Source organism: Echeneis naucrates, chromosome 4, assembly GCF_900963305.1.
Source record: "Echeneis naucrates chromosome 4, fEcheNa1.1, whole genome shotgun sequence".
Lineage (NCBI taxonomy): Eukaryota > Metazoa > Chordata > Actinopteri > Carangiformes > Echeneidae > Echeneis > Echeneis naucrates.
In genome coordinates this window covers 22,437,545-22,449,575 of record NC_042514.1, presented here as the reverse complement: position 1 = coordinate 22,449,575, position 12,031 = coordinate 22,437,545, and positions in this window count along the sequence as shown.

Below are 12,031 nucleotides of genomic sequence, written 5' to 3'. Positions count from 1 at the left end.
AACATATATCACAGCCTGCCACAGCATTAATAAACTGAGTAGAGATGTAGATTCATCAATTCAAAAAGAAGCTGCCTCACAAAATAGTGCAGCTGTTGATATTGGTGCCAGCAGGATAATTCTTTACTGTACTGTACAATAAACTATATATACTATAGTCAATATCCAGGCAAAATTGTTGAAATTTATCAGACTTCACATTTCATTTCACATTTGTTGATCCATCCATCAACAAAACCATTTATCCTTTCAGGGTCAGGGGGGCCAACCTCAGTCAAACTGCCTGTCTTTGGACAGTGAACAATTCTAGGAAACCACACACACCCTGAGAGAACATGCAAACGTCTCACAGAAAAGCTCCAGGCTCAGGGTCCAAACACAGGACCTCCTTGCTGTGAGGTGATGGTGCTGACTACTACCCATAAATTCCCTCCTTCTCTAAATAAACAAACAAAATCATAAAAAAATGTACATTTTTGGTAGCTGGCGCCACCAGCTGGTTATTATGTCTCATCATTGTGAAAACTGTTTCATGCTATATGACATAATTATTTGGGTTTTGAATGTAAAACACTGACTCGTGATGGAATTCTTTTTATTGTTGTGGTGTATGCATTTTAGAATTTTAGTTCGGCTGTGATTCAGAAATGTCTGTCTGCGGTGACAACTTATAGTTGTTATAGTCATAAAAGACACTGACCATGATGGAGTGCAGTTATCACCAGAATTAACAATTTTTCCACAAACAGAAGCCTTTGCCATCAGAAAATGAAAAATTTCACTGTGCCACTGACGTTCACGTTAAAACGGTTTAACCCCCCACCCCCACATTGAAGCTCCTCTCGCCACCACTTTTATGGGCTCTGCCCCCACGTGTGACCTCTAATGGGCTGGTTTTGTGTTTGTGTGTGCATCTACGAATGGCTGCTGTGTAGGTGATTTCCCAGAAGTTTCCCAGCTTTATTTTATACAAACATTTGGAAATATTTAATGACTATTTGTTCAGAATTATCGCCTCAGGCCACATGTTTGACTTTCTGTATTCCTGTACCTGTCAGAGTCATTAAATGGAGAGAAAATAGGATGCAAAGTAACAGTGGAGCATGAGAGTTGTGGAAATTAGTGTATATATAAATACAGAGTAATACTTAAAAAGCACATAATTGCACAGGAGCATTATTGTTCTATTTTCAACAGTGGAGATGTTAATAGTCCCACATCCCTGAGGATGCAGCTAATGCAAACATCTTGGCTTACCTGATTCACTGACTTGATTAAATGTACAGTATGTGTGTAGGAATAATTCCCCCCCTCAACAACTTCTCATTCAGCCTGACAGAAGTTGCAATTAGAAAATACGCCCTCCTTCCTCCTTTTGCGAACTGGAGCATCATATTTTATTAATTTCTTTGGTGATACTAAAGATACTAAGATACTAAATTAACTTCCACAGATGCAAGCCACTAACATACATGCAACTCCCAAAGCCATAAATTTTTAATTCACACTCGGGAAAACTTATTTTATTTATTCTGGGAAGAAAAGCTTTGGCCAGAGAGCCACAATAGGAATGTGGATATGTACAGGATGTGTGTGTATGTTTCGCTTCTTGTGAGGACCTTGTTTCCCCCATGCAAATAGAAAACAGCAATTATTCAGACTAAATTTTGTAGTTCCTCTGCTTGAAAACTATCATTAATGTTAATGTGAAAATCATGCTGCAAAAACATTTGTTTGTGTGAATGAATGTGTTTAACCTGACATACCTCTGAATGAACACAATTGTGAGGACTTTCACTGACTTCATGAACTCTAAACTAAAGAGTCTTAGAGTCTCCCTTCTTAACTCCTAAAACAGTTATTTGATTAAATGACCTCGCTTTTCCTCAAACAAGGCAGCACGGCAGCATAGTGGTCAGTGCTATTTTCGTTGGTTTGATTCCGGGGCCTGGGGCTTTTCTGCGTGGAGTTTACCTGGGTTTCCACCAGGTATTCCAGTTTCCTGCTGGAGTCCAAAGACATGCATGTTTAGGTTAATTGGAGATTCTAAATTGACCGTAGGTCTGAGTGTGAGTGGTTGCTCATCTCTGTCTTTCACTCTGTGGCACTGTTTGTGATGGACTGGCGACCTGTCCAGGGTGTATCCTGGACTCGCCCGATGTGAGCAGGATCCACTCCAGCACCCCTGGGGACCCAAAAACTGATAAGCAGTAGAATGAACTTGTGCTAAAAAATGTCCTTCCCAGCTAAAATTGAACTCACTCTTTATCTCATTCTTAAAAAAGTCCCTTATCATGTCCTCATTTTGTCCAAACATCTTCAATGCCCAATAATTTCGAGATTTTCTGAAATTGAAATGAGTTTTCAGAAACATAATTATAATAAAAAATTTCCATCCATCCATTCATATTCATCCACTTATCCAAAGTCGGATCCTGGTGGTAACAGCTTTAGCAGGGAGGCCCAGACTTCCTTTTCCGCTGCGGCAACTTCAGCTAACTCTGTCTGGGGGATCCTGAGGCTGTCCCAGAACAGTGAGGAGACATAATCTCTCCACGTGGTCCTAGGTGTGCCCCAAGGTCTCCTGCCAGTTGGACGTGCCAGAGAGACGCCCTCCCTAGGGAGACACCCTTGTGGCATCCTTATCAGATGCCCAAACCACCTCTGCTGCTGCTCCTTTCCACGCAAAGGAGCAGCAGCTCTCCTCTCAGTCTCTCCCAGATGTCTGAAGTCACCCTATCTCAAAGCGAGGGCTGTGTGTGGATACTCTGCAGTAAGACTCATTTCCAGGGGATGCTAGCCTCTGCCAGGGCTGTGCCTTGTCTCCAATTCTGTTTGTGATCATTCATGGACAGGATTTCAAGGCGCAGCCACGGTGAGGATGGGTTGTAGGTCGGTAGCCGGAGGATATCACTGTTGTTTTTTGCAGATAAGGCAGATGGTCCTTTTGGTACCATCTGCCTTAGATCTAAGGTGCATCAGCTGAATGTGAGGTGGCAGGGATGTGGATCAGCAATTCTAAATTTGAGGCCATGGTTCTCATCAAGAAAACCAATGGATTGCCAACTCCAGAGGGGGAATGAGTCCTTGCCCCGAGTGAAGGGGTTCAAGTATCTCAGGGTCTTATTCGCGAGTGAGGAAACTCTGGAGTGTGAGAATGCTGTATTTGCTGTAACGCACTGTTGTCATGAAAAGGGAGCTGAGCCAGATAGCAAAGCAAACAGTCAATCTTTGTTCCTACCTTGACTATGTTCATGAGTGATGGGCCACGGCCCAACAAGATCGTGGATACAAGTGACTAGAATGGGTTTTCTCCGCTGGGTGGTGACATCCCCTCAACACCCAGACCCACATTTAAGGGGGTATCTCATTAACCCCTGAGGCTTTGCAACTGTGAAAATGTAGAAAAAGAAAATCTTTATTCAAATTTAATTTAAAAATACAATACAAAACCGTTATTCTTACCACATTACTCTGTATGTGTGTGTGTGTGTGTGTGTGTGTGTGTGTGTGTTTGTGTTGCCTAACAAGCTTAGCAGGATCAGGTGCTGAGTAATCTGCTGGTAATGACTGCTCACGCTGGCTCGCACTGATGATGTGTCCACACGAGTGTGTGTATTTAAATGCATGATAGTATTTGTGTTTATCTTTCAATTATGACCATCTACAAAAAGACACATGCACCCCTACATCTGAATGACTAGTTACTCATCTGCCTTATTTTCCAGACTGACCCTTCCCACTCATCCTCAGTGGGATGGGTCATTCTGGAACTGCTCTCTGTGTTTATATGAATTTGTTTGTGTGTGAACATGCACGCATTTGTGTTTTCTATCTGTGCTGGGCAGGTTTTAACTGAATTAAGACTGAGGCTGGTGCTCTTCCCAATCGCGCCAGATTAGGCTTTTGGAGAGAAATCCTCTAGGGAAGCACTAATCCCTGACTGCCGGGAGCAATTTTTATTCCGCAAGCAAAGCTTTCTCCCTCTATCTCTCTCCTGTTTTTGCTCTCTCTTGCTCTCTCGCTCTATTTATAGCCCTCTTAAGCTGCTCTGTGTGCCACTGTTTACATTTAGAACCCCCACTCTGTAGATTTAGACCCCCCCACACACACACACCCCAACCCCCAGCTTCTTTTCTTGCTCCCAGTCGTCCCTTGGTTCCCAAGCACCAGAATTAAAAGCAGAAAATCTCTATTGACTTGCACGCACACATTAAGCGGGGGAGGAGATGGACAGATAGAGAGATTATGAGGAAGAGAGCTTGACAGAGAGAAACATGGAGAAGAAGAGGAAAGACAAAGACGAGGGAGATGTGAAGTGACAAGCGGATCTGAGTGTGTATTCCAAGCAGTCAGGCAAGCTGTCAGAGACAGATTGTGATAGGTTGGAGGAAGAGGAGAAAGACACAGTGTTTGGAAAGGAAAAGCAGTTAGAGAGTTACTGTCTTGATCAGCATACAGGGAAATTAAGGTAATGGAGATGATTTTTCAAACTGGAAGCTGAGGAGGACATATAGGACACAGCTATATGCAAAGTGCCTTGATCTAACTTTGTAATGATTTGGTGCTATGTAAATAAATCTCATTTGAATTGATCAGTTATGATGAATTTTTCATAAATTTGAATTGAACTGTTTGCTGTGCAAACACAGTTCTCCCTGTGCCTGGTTTCTTCCCACCATCCAAAGGGTTAGGGTTAGGGTTAATATAGGTGGCTCTAAATTGTTCAGTCTGAGTGTGAGTGTGAGTGGTTGTTGGTCTCTGTCTCTCTTTGTGTTGGCCCTGTGATGGACTGGTGACCTGTCCAGGGTGTACCCCGCCCTCACCCAGTGTGAGCTGGGATTGGCTCCAGCATCCCCCGCGACAGGAAACAGTTAAGCAGTAAAGATGAAAGAATGAATGAATTATACTGTGCATTGAAATTACAAATTACAGCTAAATTTAAGTGTATTTTGTGGCGTATTCTGTATTCTGATTTGCTTTTTTTTTTTTTTTACTTTAGATAATCAGATTTAAATTCAACGTAAGGTAACTGATTGACTGAGTAGAGAAAATGGCTAAGCATTTCAAACTTTTTGAGGTTAGGTTTGCACTCGTGGGAACATGTGGGAACATATGAGAACAATCTCAGAATCTCACAATCTCAAGTCTCAGAAAAAGACCAAAAGTTAAGAATATGTCAGTATATCTTTCTTTACTTTCCATCTGATATTTGTTGTCTGCAGTGCTCAGCTCCAAGCAAATGGATTTCCTAAAGACATACATGTGGTAATATCACCTGATACACATGGTACTCGATTTTAGGATTTATTGTCCTTTTCTCGTCCTCCCTGTCCTCATCCTGCAGGCGGTGAATCATTGCCACCCCCATTTTCCTGTGATGCCTGCTGCTCCCATATCTCTTTGAACTTCATACAGTGTTGTATGTTCCTGCCTGCACCTGTATTGGAACCCTCCCTTCCTCTCTCTCCCACTCTCAACCCAACAAGTCGAGGCAGATGGCCGCACCCACTGAGCCTGGTTCTGCCTGAGGTTTCTGCCTCTTAAAGGAAGTTTTTCCTTGCCGCTGTCACCAAGTGCTTGCTCATCGGGGGATCTGTTGGGTCTCTTTAAATTATTTTATAAAGAGTTTGGTCTAGACCTGCTCTATATGTAATCTCTATGTGTAACTTTGTTACGTTTTGGCACTATATAAATAAACCTGATTTGATTTGATTTGACTGTGAGTGTAGGTCTTAAAAATGCTCTCCTTTCTAAAAAAAGATTTGTTTGAACACATCCACAATTTTAAACCTAAAACTTGTTTTGCTGTGTCTCTCTATACTTTCCTGTTTGTGTCTGTTGAGGTCATTTTGCCCCCTACAGCTGCAGAGTGGCAGTTGAAGACAGCAGCTAACATTTAGCTCATTATGTAAATGCTAATCGTCGGTTGTAGCACAGACCCAGGGGCTTTTTAGAGATGCTCTGACACAACTAAGGCTGGCAAACTGGCATGCTGCATAACAATTCTAGTACAATAACAAATTGATTTACAGATCGCAAGGCTTTGCAGTGCCAGTCTGTCAGTTTCACTACCGGCCTGCAATAAAGCAGCGTTGTTCTAAACTAGTTATGCAATTTAATGTAATGGAGCCGTGTTTTACTCTCAGATGAGACATGTTTCCACTTGAATTTTCTGCCAACAACATATTCAGAAGAGGGGCTCACAGCTGTTCTACATGTTTGTGTGTGTGTGTGTGTGTGTGTGTGTGTGTGTGTGTGTGTGTGTGTGTGAGGCTCTGAAACAGTGACTTGGAATTGAAGCTGCTGATTTTTAGGGTGTTAGGATCAGGTTGGATAAACAGCGCAGGACCTGCAGACCTGATTTCATCTATCACTGCTGTTCTTCCAATAAGGATACAAACACTTACAGCATCAGATGCTTGTACATGCTTCAATCTGTTTACTCCAAATACCTGTTTTGCGTCGCAGCTAAAGATTTTCCAATTTTTTTCCCCTTTTTTCATATGTAAACACACATATGAATACTTTAAGTCAACAACAGCAGTGTCCAAACAAGTCTTGCTCATGTACTTCCAAGTGTGGCCCCAAATTTATTTTGTTATCTGATATTGCTCTTTGACTTCTTGGTTGGTTTTAATTTTTTGTTAGGATTTATACTTCGGTCAAATTCCTGAAGAACCCCTTTACAATACATTAAATACATATGTTAGTCTTCTTATGAAATATAAGATGCATCTGTGATCATAAAGGTTCAAGGTATTTGAGTGACTGCAGCAACAGTTTATCTGGGACTCTGCAGCACTGCTCATCTGGGCATTTAGCCTCTGCTCATTTATTCCTCCTTAGCCAGCTTAGAGCTCTGATCTACAAACATTGTTTGAGATCAATAATTCACACCATTGCTTTAATATTTGATGGATGGAACTATAATCTGTTGAGAATAAGTGCCAGTGTTAAGTGTGAAAAACAAACACACATGCACAGAGCTCTTGGTGTTAATGAGAATTCATGATCATGTTCCTGGTTCTGCCTGCTCTTTGTGTCCGGTGTGAGCGTTTTCAGTGTCATACAGATGCTGCTCGATGTTTGATGTGTCTGGTTGATTGGCCTCAGACCGCAGTCACCCAGTCAAGTGTTTGTCTGTCTGTCGGTCCAATGGCGGCATTGATCAGACGCACCAGAAAGCAATGAGACTATTGAACGTTGCAAGCAGGAGAAAAAAAATATTTCAGACAGTTGAAGACTTCATTGCAGTGTTTCATTAATTTTTCTGAGAAGAGTTAGAAATTAAAAATGTATTTTGTAACAACATTTCTACAGAGACTCTCATTCATCCACGTGAGCGGATGTCAGGAGAAAGTTTGATTCTGTTGGACTCAATCTAAACCAGAACGTCTTTTAAACTGACCAAAGTAAACACCATTCACACCATTCTTTGTGGCTTCTGGCAGCTGCAACTGTGTTACTTTTTACTTGAATTATTGATTTATAGTCTTCATATTCTCTTAATATTCTATTTTAATATGCTGCTCTTTGTCTCTTCTCCATGGCCAGATTGGAGGGATGCAGCAAACCCAGTCCTTATTCTGTGAATTCGCACTGATCTAAATGGGAAAACCCTGCCTTCAATTAATGAGTTGAAAATCTGCTTGGTGAGACTGCTTATATGGATTGTGGATGTCTGGGTAAGTGAAGCCAGATACCAAAAAGAGATCCTAGGCATGTTAATCCAGTTTTGTGACACAGGCCCCTGGACACCTTCTTTGAGTTTAGTTTTCTTTGATTAAGATCAGGGAGAGATTTCCTTTTACGTTAAAGGACCAGACTTTGACAACTAGTAGGAAACAAGATGATCAACTCCTACAGCCTCCAGGCTAAAGGTATTTTCAGTCTGTGTTTTCAGAATTTCCAGTGCAGATATGAATCCATGAATATGCACAGCTGCTCATATAATAGATGCCCATTCAACATATCAGTGCTCTCAAGCATAATCAGCTTCAAAGTCAGATCATCCAGTAAAAAGGCAAAACAAAACAGAAAACTCAAGGATGAATAAATTTGAAAGGACCCATCATTTGTTCCAGTGAAACTGAATGCTCTCCTGCCTCCTTCTCATTCTTGAGTCACTTGAACACAATAAAGAGCTAATTAGAATTTTGTGATCAAAGATGATCTCACAAGACACATTTTCAGCCATAACTCATGGTTCCCTCACAAACTGCGCAATTGTTTGAAAAGAAAAAAATTAAGTTTTGAATTTTATGTCCAAAAGGTTAAAGGTCAACATCGCTGTGTCCAGTTCTTTAATCAGGAAAGGGAAGTTGTGGAAATTGGAGCGAAAAAACCACAAAGTGGATATTCTGACCCTTTTAAGTGAGATCGTTTCAAGAAAACTTGAGATTGTTTAGTAAATACTTTTGATGAAAATCTTGACACAAATGAGAAATCCTCGGATGAAGCTGACAGTTTAACCTAATCCCCTCCAAGTTTATATCATAATCTTCCACCCAGCAGCATCCAGGTCTTATATAGCTTAAAATCAACAGTCAACAAATTGAGATTTCTACAGGATCTTTGAAGTTGCCATTTTAATCCTCCTGTGATTCACCTTTGGGACTTGAGGTTTTGCTGATGATGTGCAGGTGAGGACATCATGTTGATACAAATGGCTGAGCTGCCAAGTAGAAACACAAGCCAGAGTGAATCCAATACACTTCCTATACTGTGGGACACCACATAAACTGAGTTTACACTGATTGAGACAATTATGTGTTTTCACCAGCTGCACTGAGAGTAAGGGTTTGAGTAACAATCCATTTACCTTTTACTTGAGAGAAATCCTGCACTGTATTCCACCAGGATGACCCTAATCCTACTTCACAGTCCACAGCGACTTAATGCCCCTCCTGAAAGCAGCAGCATGGAAGAAAGTCATTAGGTCGACAACAGCTGCTCTATGGGGATTTATTATTGCCCTCATCTGCCTTGTGGTGTAATATATTGCTGCGGTGCTGTGGCTAGGGAGATGTAAGCAGAATATAATGTTTCCCCTTTCTTTCAACCTAAAACAGCAGAAGTTATTGATTCTTCCTCTGAGTGGTGAGGATCAGTTAGTTTGTTTAATCGTCTATCACATTCATCATCAGGCTGGTGTTGTTTTTGAGGGTTGATTGGCAGTCATTGGCATCACTCAGTTAGATTTATCTAAAATCGTATCCATTCAGGATCACATTCCTATTTTAATTGAGTTCATGGAAAATTCCTTTCCAAGCAACTCTGAGGGAAATGTACAAAAAAAAAACAAAACAAAACACTGACAATCTGCAGCTTTTTTTTAAAAAAACTTCAAAGACACAATTGGTGCCAAATGTCAGAGTCCTCATACTGCACGTCTTTGCATGAGCGTGTGTGTGTGTGTGTGTGTGCAGGCAGGCTAAGTGTGTGTTTTAAATGATAGTTGCATTGGAAAATGTTTTTCAGTTCCCTCCAATGCGTCTTGCCGAGGGAGATGAGAGGAGCTGACACGCAGAATTAAAAATATCTCTCAATAACACTCCCACACACACAGCAACCCAAGAGGGGCCACACACTCACACACACACTTTAGCACACAGCCTACTGCTGAACACTTTTTTTGTGTTTCATCTTTTTACTTTCTCCTCTTATGTGTATGGATGCATACATAAACTCTGCTGCTTGTTGTGAGCTTTAAAAAGACATTACAGCATCACTGTGGAGCTGCTGGTCGTTTAACCAGAACAACTTAAGTGTGTTCAGACCATGTAATGATTGGCAAAGCGATTATGCGGACAATATGGTCCAAGAGGGATTTCAGCAGTTGGATTAATTTCAGCATTTATGCACGAGAGCTAACTCCTGTGCTGGTCTATTCCAAATGTTCCACAGGAGAGGCATGGAGCTAATTGGGCTTGTATGAATGGTAGCAAGTACTTTTATTCATGAATGCAAGCAACACAGACGCAAGAGCAGCTTCCTCAGCCCCGATGGAGGGATCCTATTCATGAATCTGCTGAAGAGCCCAGTCTGCTCAGTTCCCATTTATCTGTGTCTGTGTCTCTGTGCCAGCTGGCTTCCACACTCTCACTCACACAGCCACACACACACACACACACACACACACACACACACACACACACGCGTACACTGGGCCCATGACCAGGAAATCACCTGGTTGTGATGATAGGAACGGGCGCCTAACAAATCAAACCTGAAATCTCTGGGTCACCTGGTTTGAGATGGTGACTTGCTCTGACATTTTTAAAGTTTATTAGAAATGTATGAATTTACTCGCTGAACACATAGGCACACAGACACACACATGCCTCTGTGCCACATTGAGATCCACATCCTGCACATCTGCCTCTCCCTCCACTTCAACCAGCCAGTTTGTTTCTGCAGCGGCTGGCTTGGTGGGAAGGTTGGTGTGCTTCGGTCATCTCTTGAGCTTTGATCTGCACCTCCCTTGTCCTTCATGTCAGAGCCTCAATTTGGAGAAATGTCAGCGAGGACAATGAGACAGCAGGGCAGGGCACCATGTCACTGCGGTGCAGACAGATACAAACACATCAACTGCACCCATTCTTTCTACCACCTGAACGAGAGAGAGAGAAAACAAAAAAAGAGAGACAAAAGCTGGAGAGAGGGAGCCAATGTGTCAGATTGGGAAACACCTCAGCAGCATATCAGTCACAACTGCTAGCCTTACTGCCTCTGTTGCCATGACAACGGGGGGACTGTCAGGCATCCTGGAGGGAGGGATGGTCCAAAAATTCTGCAGCTGTCACTATTTCAGGAGAGAGACAGAGAAATGGATCCAGTCTCCCTTGCCTTCCGTGTGTGTGTGTGTGTATGTGTCTGAATGGGCCTTTGTGTGTATAATGAAGACCCATGGGGATGTCAAGGAAAATAATGATGCATTTTAAGTCTTCACAGATTTATTTGCACGTAGCTCAGACTTTTTTACATCAGTAGATAATTAACTGGATGGAGAAGACAGATGAACTCAGGAAAGAGAGGCTGTTAAACTTAAATTTGTGATGATCGCAATATTTATGCTAAAGAGTAGCACTGTATTAGCACGATGACACACAATTCAAACTTCACCTTGAAAAAAGTATTCGTCGACAAATATCATGGTTGAGAGCTGTGGAAAAAAGCCAGTGACTGGATTGTGTACAACATCATCAAACAACTTTTTCGAGATTTCTTAGATTGAAAATAAGTTTTGATGGGTGATCTATAAATTAATAATATGGTCGCTTCCACATTCCCTTTTGGTGAAATGATCTGAAATTTTAATTTAAATCTTCAGCTCACCAAGGAGCAGCAGTGTTGAAGGAGGTGTTTATATTTAAATCAGGGTTAAAGTTCTGCATCATTCAAGGCTTGGCCCATTTGAGTGGCAGGTGGTTGACACATGCCCCGCCCCTTTGTCCATTTTTGGATTAGCTAGGAAGTGGGGGGCGGAGTCAGACAGCAAGATGGCAACAGCAGGGTTGCTCAGTCTGGGTTTCAACACTGTTCAGCAAAAATCTATTGCAGAGGAAACATACATTTTTATTGGATCCATGCTCAAGATACATAGAGCACATGTCTGTTTATTTAGTTCACATATTTTTTAAATTAACTGCTGGATCTGACATATTTCCTCTAATTAAAAATTTGTGAAGAGACATAGCCAAACACTGACGTCACCTAATTTTCAGGCTGTTTTAGACACTTTTAGTTGATTGTCTGTAATTCAAGCCAAATCAGAAAGTGAAACCTTTATGATTCAAATTTTATTAGCAGAGAGAAAACTAGAATTGACTTAAAAAAATTTGCCCACTTTAATGTGTGAGCTCTATCTCAGAACATGAAAACGTAATATTTTTTTTTCCCAGATGATTACAGTCATGCTGACTGAAGGTGCTGTTCACTGAAATTGTAAATCTTAAAATTTTTTCACACAGAGCTAATGAAAAATTTCCCACATCTTTTCCAGCCTGGTAGTTTGAGGTTTTGGTGC